The sequence below is a fragment of the Herpailurus yagouaroundi genome, unplaced genomic scaffold (genome assembly GCF_014898765.1).
Source record: "Herpailurus yagouaroundi ecotype Mexico unplaced genomic scaffold, PumYag 77, whole genome shotgun sequence".
Lineage (NCBI taxonomy): Eukaryota > Metazoa > Chordata > Mammalia > Carnivora > Felidae > Herpailurus > Herpailurus yagouaroundi.
Window position 1 is genome coordinate 41872896 of NW_024412388.1, and position 14377 is coordinate 41887272.

The 14377-nt window shown below is 42.0% G+C and overlaps 1 protein-coding gene across 2 annotated transcripts in view; it reads right to left on the bottom strand.

Annotated features, from left to right (window-relative positions):
• Nucleotides 1-14377, bottom strand: part of RAB3B (RAB3B, member RAS oncogene family) — a 64337-nt gene that overhangs the window by 17461 nt on the left and 32499 nt on the right. The gene's annotated exons all lie outside the window — the stretch shown is intronic.

The window sequence follows — 14377 nt, forward strand, 5'->3', positions numbered from 1 at the left end:
TTTTTTTTTTTTGATTGTTGAGTAATACTCCATTGTATATATATACACCACATCTTCTTTATCCATTCATCCATCGATGGACATTTGGGCTCTTTACATATTTTGGCTATTGTCGATAGTGCTGCTATAAACACTGGGGTGCGTGTGCACCTTTGAAACAGCACTCCTGTATCCCTTGGATAAATACCTACTAGTGCAATTGCTGGGTCGTAGAGTAGTTCTAGTTTTAATATTTTGGGGAATCTCCATACTGTTTTCTAGAGTGGATGCACCAGTTTGCATTCCCATCAGCAGTGCAAAAGAGATCCTCTTTCTCCACATCCTTGTCAACATCTGTTGTTGCCTGAGTTGTTAATGTTACCCATTCTGACTGGTGTGACGTGGTATCTCGTTGTGGTTTTGATTTGTATTTCCCTGATGATGAGAGATGTTGAGCATTTTTTCATGTGTCTGTTAGCCATCTGGATGTCTTCTTTGGAGAAATGTCTATTCACTAGCATTTACATTTTATAGTTGAGAATGCAAAAATGCAGGCAGGGTAAGTGACTTTCCTAAGGTCACAAAGCTGGAGACAAAAGCTATGCCTTAAATCCAGGACTTCTGATTCCAAGTCCAACGCACATACCACTAAACTCCAATCAATGGAGGATTTATCCACAAGTATTTACTGAACACAATCTATAATGATAATAAAATAAGGGGACAATAATTCCAGTATGCCATTATTTGTGTATATGCTGCACCTGTTATCCACACACTTCAGAAAAACTCTGTAGGATATATATGATTACTCTATTTTATTCCAGATAAGGAAACTGAGGCTTAAGAAGATTGCCGCTAAGTATCAGAATTAGAACTCAAAATAAATCTATCTGAGGGGTACCTGGGTTGGATGAGCTCCAGCTCAGTTGGTTGAGCATCCAACTTCAGTTCAAGTCATGATCTCGCGGTTTGTGAGTTTGAGCCCCACATCAGGCTTACTACTGTCAGCGCAGAGCCCCCTTTGGATCCTCTGTTCCCTACTCTCTCTGCCCCTCCCCCGCTTGCGCTCTCTCAAAAACAAATAAACATTAAAAAAAATAAGTCTGACTCCTACACTCATTACAATTTATACCTTAGCCATGGACCATACTTTGTGTGATATAAAAATGGACAAGGCACTATCCCTAACTTGAGGAAGTCTCAGTAAAAGTGCAGAGGTAGCTAATGCTAATGGGGAGCATTAGACTGATAACTAGCAGTATGTGGCAATATGTCATTAGTTCCAGATAAGCAGTATAAAGAAAATGCGTCAGGCTTGCACTGGCAGTGCAGAGCCTGCTTGGGATTCTCCCTCTCCCTCTCTCCCTGCGCCTCCCACCTTGTGGTACACATGCTCTCTCTCTTTCTCTTTCTCTCTCAAAATAAACAAACTTAAAAAAAAAAAAAAGAAAATGTGTCACACAAGTCAGGTAAGGTAGAAACATGGTGGTTTGGGGTAATTATAGAAGCTGTCAAAGCAGAGATAGTGTATCAGTTAGGATATACTGAGTTATTTAGTAGCAAAGCAATCCCCAAATTTCAGCAGCTTAAACGAGGTTTTATTTTTCACTATTGCTACATATCTATTAACAGTTGGCTGGGTGCTCTGCTTTTTGTCTTCCGTAGCTGACAGGGCAGCTACCAGAGGGGGGAGAAGTGTGTGAGTCATATTTTGGCTCTTAAAACTTCTACTTCTCCCACTTCACTAGCCAAAGCAAGTCACACACCCACATCCAAAAAAATGCAATCTTATAATATGCCCACGAGGAGAATCATAAACGTGGTAGACAGCGTAACTCCCACTAATGGAATCTGTACCAAGTCCAGAAGCATTGGCCTGAAGATGTGCTTATTTGACAATAGTAGGAGGATAACAGGGACTTTCTTTTTATTTGAGGAAGAGAGAGAGCAACTGAGTGAGCAAGCAGGGGAGAGGGACAGAAGGAAAGAGAAAGAGAGAAAGAGAGAGACAGAGAAAATCCTAAGCCAGCTCCATGCTCAGCACAGAGCCCAATGCCAGGCTCGATCCCACAACCATGGGATCATTACCTGAGCTGAAATCAAGAGTTGGACACCTAACCAACTGAGCCACCCAGGCACCCCATCAGGGACTTTTCTAAAGAAGAATTTTCCAAGCAGTGAAGTGAGGGAAAAGTATTTTGGCAAAAGAAGAGTTTTTGCCATTGAGTACTCCAAAAGAACTTAAGGAATGGTAAGAAATGGGAAATGGGTAATGGATAAGTGCTGAAGCTAGAAAGAGCTTTAAATGTTGTGCTATGGGGTTTGGACTTTATCTTTTTTTTTAAGTTTATTTATTTATTTTTAAGAGACAAGAGAGGGAGAGCACAGGGAAGGGACAGGGAGAAAGGGAGACAGAGGATCTGAAGTGGGCTCCGTGCTGACAGCAGAGAGCCAGACTTGGGGCTCAGACTCATGAACCATGAGATCATGACCTGAGCCGAAGGCAGATGCTTAACCAACTGAGCCACTCAGGTGCCCTTGGACTTTATCTTTTAAAATAAAAGATTTTGAGGCAGGGGATTAACATAATTAGATCTGAACTTTATTTAGAAAGATCACTCTGGCTGTGATGTGGGGAATGGACTGGAAGAAGAGATGGAAAGCAGGAAGGCTAGTTAGAAGATCTTTGCAGTGGTTCAAGTAAGTCCCAATAGGATTTAAACTAGAGTGGTAGCAATGAGAATGAAGTCAAACAGATTCAAGAGGTATTTAAGAGATGAGTTATATAGGGCTTGGTGATGAATTGGAGGTGAAGTGATGAGAAATCAAAGACAACAGTTATCTGTTACCTCATTTTCTCCATGTCCTCAGCAATTCAGCTCTGGTCTAGACTTGCACAACTTTACTCAGCAAAAAAATCTGTACTTACTACACCCACTATCCTTGGGGAGCATATAAATCTCCAACTCCTGTTTATTGAGCATGATCTTTGGGTGTCTTACTCTTCACCTCAAGCAGCTTATCAGAGTATCCTTTCTGACCACATACAATATTTCTTCCTACGGGGCGCCTGGGTGGTGCAGTCGGTTAAGCGTCCGACTTCAGCCAGGTCACGATCTCGCGGTCCGGGAGTTCGAGTCCCGCGTCGGGCTCTGGGTTGATGGCTCAGAGCCTGGAGCCTGTTTCCGATTCTGTATCTCCCTCTCTCTCTGCCCCTCCCCCGTTCATGCTCTGTCTCTCTCTGTCCCAAAAATAAATAAACATTGAAAAAAAATTTATAAAAAAAAAAAATATTTCTTCCTACGAGCTCTGGTAAGAGTTCTTTCTAAAAGTTCTTCAGTTCATAAATGAGTGAGTGGATGAATGAATTAATATATAAATGAATGAAGAGATGGATGAGTGAGTGAACACATAACACTGGGAATTTTAGGCACTACTGAGAGAAATCATCAATTCGCACTATCTATGCAGAAGTTTTTTGGACCTATGAAACACTTCAACAGTATTTAATCCACCCCACACCCCTTGCCTTTGCTTCCTGAGCTCCCACACCACAAATGAGACTCCTCCCACCCATCTGCAGGCCAGGCCCCAAATCTTGTCCTGTGAGGTTTAGAGAGGTTTAGAATTAAGCCACCCATCCAGACTAGAGATTTAAAGGCCCAAGCAGGATTTTTAAGCAGCTGGTCTCAACTTTTCTCACTCTGCCTGTGTTGTATCATTTCCCTGTGAGAGTTTTGAGGCCTCCATCTCTGACTGGAGTCTGGCCCTGTGCCCCAGCTCTTTGACAGGGGGGGTCCTGTCACCCAATTGATGCCCAATTAATTAGAAATCTTGGTATGGGGAGTGCCTGGCTGGTTCGGTTGGTAGAACATGCAACTCTTGATCTCGGGGTCATGAATTTGAGCCCATATTGGGTGTAGAGGTTACTTAAAATAAAATAAAATAAAATAAAATAAAATAAAATAAAACAAAATAAATCCTAGTATGGAATACTAAATGAGCTTGGACATGGAACCAGTTTCATCTCTGTTCTCCTAGTGCCTAGCACAGGGCTGTGCACACAGTGGAGGTTCAATCATCACTTGCCAAACAAAAAGGCTACACAGTCTTGAAATTGAGGGTGGTCTCTGGGGTTAGACTCCTGGGTGTGAATCCCTGTTCTAGCACTTACTATGTGACTATGGTAGGCAGCCTTTTAAATGCCTCCTAATGATCACTATCTCCTGGTATTTATGCTCTTGTGTAATCTCCTTCTTGGGCAATTTGCCTTTTTGAGCCTTAGTCTCTTCATCTTTAAAGTGGGAATAACAACAATATCTACTTCACAAAGTTATTGTGAACATTAAGAAAGTTATTATACCTAAAATGCTTAGAAAAGTTCCTAGTACATAGTAAGAGCCATAAAAGCCTCAGTTACTATTATTGCACTTTCTGAGTTAGCCCCAGGAACAGGGCCAGCTTCCCAGAGTCTGCCCAGCTGGAGTAGATGAGTTTCATGCTATGTGTCACTTCCCACTCATTCAAACCTGCTGAGGGCTGCTTCCAGTCAGAGTCTCAATATGATGCTTCCCTCAAAGAGTAGCAAATGGCCTGATAGAAAGGGAATGGATGAGTGTAAAAGTTGAGCAGGCTTTGGTCTGACTCCCAGCTCTGCCATTCATCACCAGTTCACCATTCATCACCAGCTCTGCCATTGTGTGGTTTTGGAAAGCTTGGGGTTTTTTTGTTTGTTTTGTTTGTTTGTTTTGTTTTGTTCTGTTTTGTCTTTTTATCTCTTTGAGATTCAGCTTCCTCACATCTGGAATAGAAATAATAATCCCTACTTTGTAGGCTGTTTGCAATTAAATAAGATTTTTTAAAATGTCTAGCTCATAATAGGTACTCAAATAGGGGAGTACATATCATTTTCATTATTACTTAACCCTTCTAAGCTTAAGTTTTCTCATTTGTAAAGTGATAATACCAACCTCAAAGTGGTTGTGTGAAGATTATAGATAACGTATTTGGAGAGCCTGGCAGAGTGCCAGGCACATAGTAGGTATGCAATAAAGTCCATAGTAGTTCCTGCTATTACTGTTGATATTATTGTTATTGTCATTTCCCTTGAAAAGAAGCAAGGTTGGAAACAACAATCCAGCTCTCACCATCCTGTGCTCAATGGAAAGTAGCCCAGAGAACTGTTCCTGAACCTCCCTCTCTCTCCCTCTCTCTTTTATTTTTAAGAATCACTTCAACAAACATTGATTCCCCTCCCACTGATGAGAGTCAGAAATAGAACCAAAGAGGAGACAGGAAGGAGGAGAAAGAGGCATGACTCACTGGCTACTTGAGGAAGGAGACCATGTCATCAAGAGCAATCAATTCACTTCTATGAAGCAGGCATTCATTGAGCTCTTTAAATGGGCAGAGCATTATTCCAGAGAGTGGACACCAGGGTGAGCAAGCCGCCGCCCTGGCCTCCAGCAGCCCCATGTGGCAGACAGACACATAGGTAAGGGGCAGAGAAGCTAACATCAACTGAACACCTACTCTGTGCCAGGCATTTTGATAAATGTTTTATATATGGGATCTCACTTATTATTTATAGTAACAAAATAAGACTGTTAGTTGAGAATTATTACAGGCCAGGCACCATGCTAAGCACTTAACCTATTTTATTTAATTACCAAATAACCTTGAAATACTGTTATCTCTATTTACAGATGAGAAAAAGTTAAATAATTTGCCTAAGATCTTGCAACCAGTTCATGCCAGACTGAGATTCAAACCTAGGTCTGATTCCAAAGCCTGTGCTTTTCCCAGGATGCTCTTTATTCTACATCATTTATCTTAATTGTTACAGCAGCCTAAAGCAGGACAAATTTGAGTCTCCATTTTATACATAAATCCACTGAGGATCACAGAAGTTAAGTAAATTGCTAGAGTCACAAACTGTAAGGAGACAGAGTCAGGATTCAAATTCTGTCTTTTGACCACAGCCTGTGCATTTTCTTTTTTTTTTTTTTTTTAATTTTTTTTTTTAATTTTTTTTTTCAACGTTTTTATTTATTTTTGGGACAGAGAGAGACAGAGCATGAACGGGGGAGGGGCAGAGAGAGAGGGAGACACAGAATCGGAAACAGGAAACAGGCTCCGAGCCATCAGCCCAGAGCCTGACGCGGGGCTCGAACTCACGGACCGCGAGATCGTGACCTGGCTGAAGCCGGACGCTTAACCGACTGCGCCACCCAGGCGCCCCCAGCCTGTGCATTTTCAACACAACCTATAGCCCAACCAGACTATGTATTCTTGATCCCCTTCTTCCCCCTAGGACAGGATGAATCCACTCTGCAGCACCCCGCCCCCCTCCCAGAGAGGGGGTCCTCTAAGGTTTCCTGGGGTGAACAATCTCCCCTCCACCAGAGGGTAAGGCTGGAAATTACCCAGAGAGTTTAAATGGAATCACGTGTGTCTGGCACACATGTGCTCAACCAATATTAGTTATCTTCTTTATCTTCCACTGAATCATCAAACCACACAGACTCTTCATTTCTTTCTGGAGTTTCGTCATGGTCGCCCACACATGCCACACTCATTTCTGCTCCATATTTCTGTTCATGCTGCTCTCTGCCACATATGCCCCCTCCCAGTTCCTCCACTTGTCTTGACTACCAGATTGTTGAATTATAAAGTTAAAAGTAAACCTTAAATATTATTCAACTTACCCTCTCACTCAAACTAGGAATTCATTCCACGGCATACTTGTACTGAGTGTTTCTAATGTTGGACACCCACTACCTTAAAAGGCAGCCATTCCATTGACGGACAGTTCTGATTATTAGAACATTTCTTCCTTCTCTTGAGCTGAAATCTGCATGTGGTAATTTCTATCCATTGATTTAATTCTGTTCTCTGGAGACACAAAGAATAAATCTAATTTTTCACTCACGTGGCAGCCCTCCAAAAATTTAAATCCTATGTTTGTTTAGCTCTTAGAGGTTATAAAGTTTATTATCTCAGTTATCTCAGTTAATTCCCAAAGAAATCCTATGAGAGAAGAACCAAATCCCCATTCCACAACAGAGGCAATTGATGCTTGCAGAGGTGAAAGACAGTGAATGATGGAAAGGGGCTTAAAGAATACCAAGTCTTTTGGCTCCAAGAGACCATGGCTCCTGGCACAAGGCTATGTCTCTGTTTTAAGTCACCTGTCACAGGGACCTTCACAATTAGCAGAATAACCAGAACAGTGACAGGAACTTGAAACTGTTTTACAGGGGGAACAACTACAGGATGGAAGATGTTTAGTACTCTAGGAAATAGCACTGCTATCTTCAAATATCTAAGGTGCCTAATAGGTTTTCCTCTTTTACCTTCCTTTTCTTTCAAATCTTCGCTGATTCTATGGTTAGTGTCTGCTAGGTCCCGAAGATCAAAGGATGAGTACAACGCAATACTTGCTTGAAGTTTGCTTTGGAAGGTAAACGTGTCAGATGGGAGTCTGAAGCCTGAGAGGCTGTTCCCGTAAAGCCTTCCTAGTGCCTTTCCTTGAGGCAACACTCTTCCTTTGGAGCTTAGCTCAACTCAGCAGAGAAGCTGCCCTGACCATCCTGGTAAAGTCAAATACTCCAATTACATGCTGTCCTGGCACCATGTACTTCTCCTTTGTAGCACTCATCCTCACTGTAATTTTGTATTTAGTCGTGCAGTTATTTGATTAAAGTCAGTCTCCCTTGCCAAACTGCAAGTGCCACAAGAACAGGATGTCTGGTTTTGCTTTACTATTGTGTCTCCGTGACTGGCACAGCACTAGCACATAAGGTGGGGGAGATTTCCAATAAATACTTGTTGAAAGGATGAATTTATTGGGTGTCTGCAACATTTTCAACAGAGCATACTACAATGTCAGATGGGTCTTTCTAAAATCTAAATCTCATCATTTCCCTCTTGGTCTAGATCCCCTCTCTGGCCTCCCATAGCCCCCACCATAGGGCCCAAATTTCTCAGTACAACATACGGAGTGTTCAGGATCTAGCTCAAGCTTCCCTTCCAGTTCTTTCCTTCTCATACCTCCACTGAACCCGTGAGTTCCAGTTTTGCCTAACTACTTATGGCCTTTTGTTGATATGCAGATGTTTGCCTGGAATCCCCTTCTCTTTTATAATTTGTAAACTCATTCAAAGGTCACATCCTCTCTGAAGCTTTTCCTGGCCTTCCCTCCCCTGACAAAGTAACTTCCCTTTCTGCCCTTTCATGGTTTGGCATTATGTCACTGGACACATCACATTTATTATAGTACTGGTTTATTTGTCTGTCTCCTCTTTCAGATTATGAGCATCTTGAGACCCAATCCTATATTTAGCTAAATTCCAGGCCCTTGACTATAGCACTTGGGACATAGTAGGCACTAATAAGAATGCTGAATGAAACTCAAGAGCTGACCATGTGGTTGGTAGGGAAAACTCATTTCAAACCTCATTTATAACCCCTTTGGTTATAAAAGGGTCTGTGAGATCATACAAACCACCTCCTCTTACTGGTCCCTTTCCATGTTATAGATAAAGCAGGAGGCACAAAGCAGTGACACATCCTGGAAGGTCACACAACTGGTAAGAGGCTGTTTCTGGGGCCTCCATCCCTGGATACTGCCCTGTTGCATACTTTCTCCTCCAGGCCAGACTCCTCCCTCCCTCCTATTCAATTCACTCCCTCTGGGCCATGTTGGGAGATAGAAATAACGAGCACCAGGAAGGCAGTAAGGAGAGCTTCTGGGCTGGCTCTCCCTACACCTCACCCTCTGACCAACACCTGTCAAGCTCCAAGCCCTTTGTATTTGCAGCAGCAGAAAGCCAAGGCATTGTGTCCCATGGGAGTGGGAGGAAACCAGAGGTAGAGAAGCTTTTCAGAGAGGTTCAATGGAGTCTGGGAGAAGCCGAGGACTGAGGAATGGAGAAAGTGATCCCTTGGAGCTGGCTTGGTGTTACACCCATCTGTCCTCAGCAATACAGGCCACACTGTGGACCACCTAGAGTTTATAAACATTTTGTTGCATCACCTTATTGGATCCTAACAATGACCCTGGATGCAGGATGTTTAGAGCCAGAAGAAATCAATCTTAGCTCATCTAGTCTGACTCCTTTATTTTGCAGGTAGAGAAATTGAGACCCAGAGAGGTAAAGTGACTTTCCCAAGGTCATATGGCTGCTTACTTTTTGGCTAGTCAAAGACTCAAATCCAACTATTCAGACTCCACATGATGTTCTCTTCAGCATACCATGTATTATCGTCACTACTGGTTTACAGGTGAGAAAATTAAAGCCTAAGGGCATATAGGTAGTAACTGATAGATCCTTGAGGGCACAAGGCAGGAAAGAGGTCACTAGAATCCAGGACTAGGGATTATAAAGCACTTCCCTGTTCACTGTAATCCTATCTAACTTTGAGGTCCAGGTCAGTGGGCGCCTATTCTGGAAAGTTCTTTGGGATCTAGCATCAAAATTTGTCATCATTCCTTCTGGGCTTCCACAGAACGTACTTGGGACTTTATTTTAGCAGCAGCAGAGCACAGAATATTAGAGCTAGAAGGCCCTCACAAGAATAATCAATTCCACAAATATTTACTGATTTACCACAAATATTTCACTGTGCCAGTGACAAAGACCCATGTAATCCTTGCTCTGGGAATTCTCAGTCTAGTGGGGAAGCTACCTCATATGTGACTAATCCTATGATAGATACATAAAGGGTCAACTCCCTCATTTTGCAGATGGGAAGCCAAGGCCCAGAGAAATGAATGCCCTGGATTCTTATTTTTGGCATTGGTCTCTTACACAAAACCCTTGTCAAACACTCAAAACTCAAAACCTCTCAAGGATATAACTATTGATTTCCATGATTTCCACATTTTACTTCAAGCAGATAAACCAAAGGTTATAGGACTTCCTTTCATTGCTCCTCAATGTATCTGGCATGTCTTGTGTGTTCAATAAATATTAATTTTATTTTATTTTAGAAAGAGAGAGAGTACACAAGCAGGGGACAGGGGCAGAGGGAGAGAGAGAGAAAGAGAGAGAATCTTAAGCAGGTTCCATGCTCAGTGCAGAGCCTGATGCAGGTCTGGATCCCACAACCCTAGGATCATGACCTGAACCAAAACCAAGAGTCAGATCCTCAACCGACTGAGCCACCCAGGTGCCCCAATAAATATTTTTTGAATGAATGACTCACAGCACCTATATCAGGGATTTGTTTCCACTCCCATCTGCATCTCCTCATTTAGACTATGGTTTAGGGGCTATGTCTTTCATTTCTATACCTTCTGCAATGTCTAAAGCAGTACCTGGCAACTGGCAAATATTCAAAAATACTAACTGAACAAAGAAATGAATGAATAAGAGAAGGGCAGATAATGTGGTCTCTCTTTTGCCCTAAATAACAAAGATGGCATCCCCCAAACATACATTCCTCTTCTTGAAACCCCACCTTTCCTCAGCATCAACTTGCTTCATCAGTGTGTTCCCTTTATTTTCCCCCTGCTCCTGCTCTATCTTCTACACTGGCTCTTTATCCTCCCCTCAACCCCTCACTTCTAAGTTTTAGATGGAAATTACTAATTATCTGCTGAACCTTTCCATCCACTTAGTCTGGATGCCTTTAAAATATACGTAGTTGACTATTAATTACAACCTATTTCTGGGATGCCTGGGTGGCTCAGTTGTTGGGCTTCCAACTCTTGGTTTTGGCTCTGGTCATGGTCTCATGGTTCATGGGATCAAGCCCCTAGTCAGGCTCTGTGCTGGCAGCATGGGATACTCTCTCTTCCTCTCTCTCTCTCTGCCCCTCTCCTGTTCAAGCACACGTGCACATGCACCGTGCTCTCTCTCACTCTCTCTCAAAATAAACCTTAGAAAAAAAATTATGATCTATTTCATTTGTGTCTTCTCTAGCTAGTAAGCCCTTATCAGCACCCAGCACAGATCTGAGCATGTAGCAGGTATTTTAAAGATACCTACTGAATGAACCATCATCCATAAAACCTCAGTGCTTTGGCATAGACAAATTTAGCATCAGAGTTGGCAACCCATTTCCTCTTCACCCTTTTTGCCTCCAAATTGACATCAGCACCATTCAGAGCATTCTCAGAAGTCTCTCTGAGGAATTTACTTAATTTTTTACTTCCTGTATCCTTTAGGTGACTCACCCAACTCCCCTTCAGGATAGCAAGTGGTGGGGGAAGAAGTGAGGTAGGAGAGGGCTAGGAGAAAAAAGAGAAGCTTGGAACAAGATTATACCTAATACATTCCCAGGTCACAGCAAGTAAAAGGAAATGAGAATCAGACCTTGTACTGAGAAATTGACAGTGATAAAAATAGGAACCTTGTCAAACAGACAATTTGCAGAAAACAAATGATTAATAAATATATAGATGACTGTTCCATATGTAATCAGAGGAATGTAATTTGAAATGATGAGGTACCATTTTTAACCTATTGAATTAGCTAAAATTAAGCTAACATCATATTCCATGCTGGCAAGATAACATGAATTAGGAATTTCACGATTGAAAATCCATTTAAAGGAAATAATCTAAAACCTAGGAAAAGTTTTACACACAAGGATGATCACTAATCACTATAACATGATTCATAACAGCCCCAAACTGAAAAATAATTAAATATTTAAACCATAGAGAACTAAACTTTGAGAAACCAGAGATTGTGCCTCATTCTTTTACCTTATTTATAGTGCCCAACACATGTAACTGCAACAAATATTGTTGACTACATGAATTAATGAATGGATCTGGTGCATCCTCCCTATGATGTACAATGAAGTCATTAAAATCATATTTGTAAAGACTTGCTAATAATTTTAGCTATATTTATGCTATAATGTTACATTTAAAAAAATTTTTTTAACGTTTTATTTATTTTTGAGACAGAGAGAGACACAGAATGAGCGGGGGAGGGTCAGAGAGAGAGGGAGACACAGAATCCAAAATAGGCTCCAGGCTCTGAGCTGTCAGCCCAGAGCCCGATGCAGGGCTCGAACTCACAGACCACGAGATCATGATCTGAGCCGAAGTCAGACGCCCAACTGAAGTAGGGGCCCCGAAGTAGGGGCGCCACCCAGGCGCCCCTATGTTACATTTTTAAAAAGCAGGATATAAAATTGAATATACAGTGTGACCTCCATTACGATAAAAACTCATAGAAAAGAAACTGGAAAGAAAGGAACCACAACAACAATAATGGTTTTTTTTCTTTATGCCTGAATGTAATCTTAAAGTATTTTCTTTAATGAGCATATATTACTTCTATAATTAAGAAAAATTAAGTCCATAGTAGGTAGTGGCAGTTGCTCTTAATATAGCCCAGGGAAAACAAAATATGGAGAAAACATGGAGGATAAACCATAAGTTGATAATTGTTGTAGATGGATTATGGAATGCATGTAATATGTAGTCTCCCCATTTGACTTCCTGTCTGAAATTTCCTATAATAAACAGTTAAAAAAAAAAAAAAAAGTGAAGCCTGAAACGCCATGGCATCTGGGGAGAGTACGAGCAGTTCCATTTTCACTGAAGTATAAGATACTCAGAAGGACTCTAAGATGTTCACTTTTTCACATTTTAACATCTCTGAAATAAGAATATAATTTACAATTGATAGCATTTTAGATTCTCTGAAACAGAATAGTTAAAATACGAGGTGAGGGTAGAAGTAGAAAGTGAGGCTGGAGCTACCTAGATCATTGAGGCCAGGCCAGGTGCTTGGACACTGTCCTGCAAAGAAAAGCCACTGAGGGGTTTGTGGCGCTGAACATTGGGCCTGTCACCTGGAAGACATTCAGGAAGTGTGTGCTAAATGGTGAGGCCACTGAGGATGGGGACACTGCTGCTTATGCCAAGGGCCAGGGAAATTGCCCTTTATGGGAGACGTGCTTGAGGCCTTGTTCCCATGTCCTTCTTATCATCTCATTAGTCCCAATTCTCTTCAGCTCTGTAAGGCAGAACCATTGGGTTGTCTGATAAAATTATCTTTTTCCCTCCAATCCCCCATGATACTTCTATTTTCCTGAAAGTAAGAATCATTTCTCCAGAACGTGAGCCAGCATCACAGCTAAATAGCTGATATGAATGTCCACAGGCCTGGGTTTCACATTACCTTCTGACATGACATTTGAATCCCAAAAACTCAGCTTGGAACCTGGCCAAAGACCTCCTTATGAACTCATTTCCAAACAGAGACAAAAAAAATTAAAATACAGATGGCAGGTAAGAGATTAGAATGAACTCTTCAGGGGGTGCCTGGGTGGCTGAGTCAGTTAAATGTCGGACTGTTGATTTCGGCTTAGGTCATGATCTCACAGTTCATGAGTTCGAGCCCTAAGCTGGGCTCCTCGCTGACAGCCAGAGCCTGCTTGGGATTCTCTCTCTCTCCCTGTCTTTCTCTCTGCCCCTCGTCCACTCACCCTTACTCTCTTTCTCTCTCAAAATAAATAAACTTAAAAAAAAAATGAATGAACTCCCCAGGACTTCTAAGACTTCACTAGAAAGATAGTGCAGGGTCTCCACCCCACCCTGGGCTGTGCTTTCCCTTTGGTTTCATAGCTGCTTTCTTTGGGGAGTTGGCCCAAGTCACCATAGCAGACAAAGTCCCCTGAGGATCATTTGCATACAGGTGCCAGAGTGTTCTAAAAATAGGATGAGCACAAAATAAATGCCTTGAAATTTATTTACAAAGGAGGGGAGACAATCATCTGTAGAGGGAGGGAGAACTTGTCAGAGGTGGCCTGACAATAGTAAGGGAGCCACACGGTGCAGGCTGGGAGTCAGGAGGCCTGGGTATGATTTAATTCTACCACTAACTTGCTTTGTGGGATTATAAATACACCCCACTTTGGGCCTTGGTTTTCCACCTTTAAAACAGGGACATTAGGGGCACCTGGGTGTCTCAGTCAGTTAAGTGTCCGACCTCAGCTCAGGTTATGATCTCGCAGTTCATGGGTTCGAGCCCTGCGTTGGGCTCTGTGCTGACAGCTCAGACCCTGGAGCCTGCTTCAGATTCTGTGTCTCCCTCTCTCTCTCCCCACCCCCCCACCCCCCACTCATGCTCTGTCTCTCTCTCTCAAAACTAAAATAAACATTAAAAAAAAAAAACAGGGACATTAGACTAGATAATTTTTAGGGCCCCTTCTGGTTCTAAGGAGTCAGGATAAATACTACTACTACTACTACTACTACTACTACTACTACTAATAATAATAATAAATTGAGTATTTACTAAGTATCAGGCACTGTGACAAGTATTTTTCATGCATTACTTCACAATCCTCACAACCAGCTCTGAGTGGGTAGGGCAAAGAAACCAAGGTACAGAGAGGTTAACTAGCCCAAATTAGTAAATGTTGA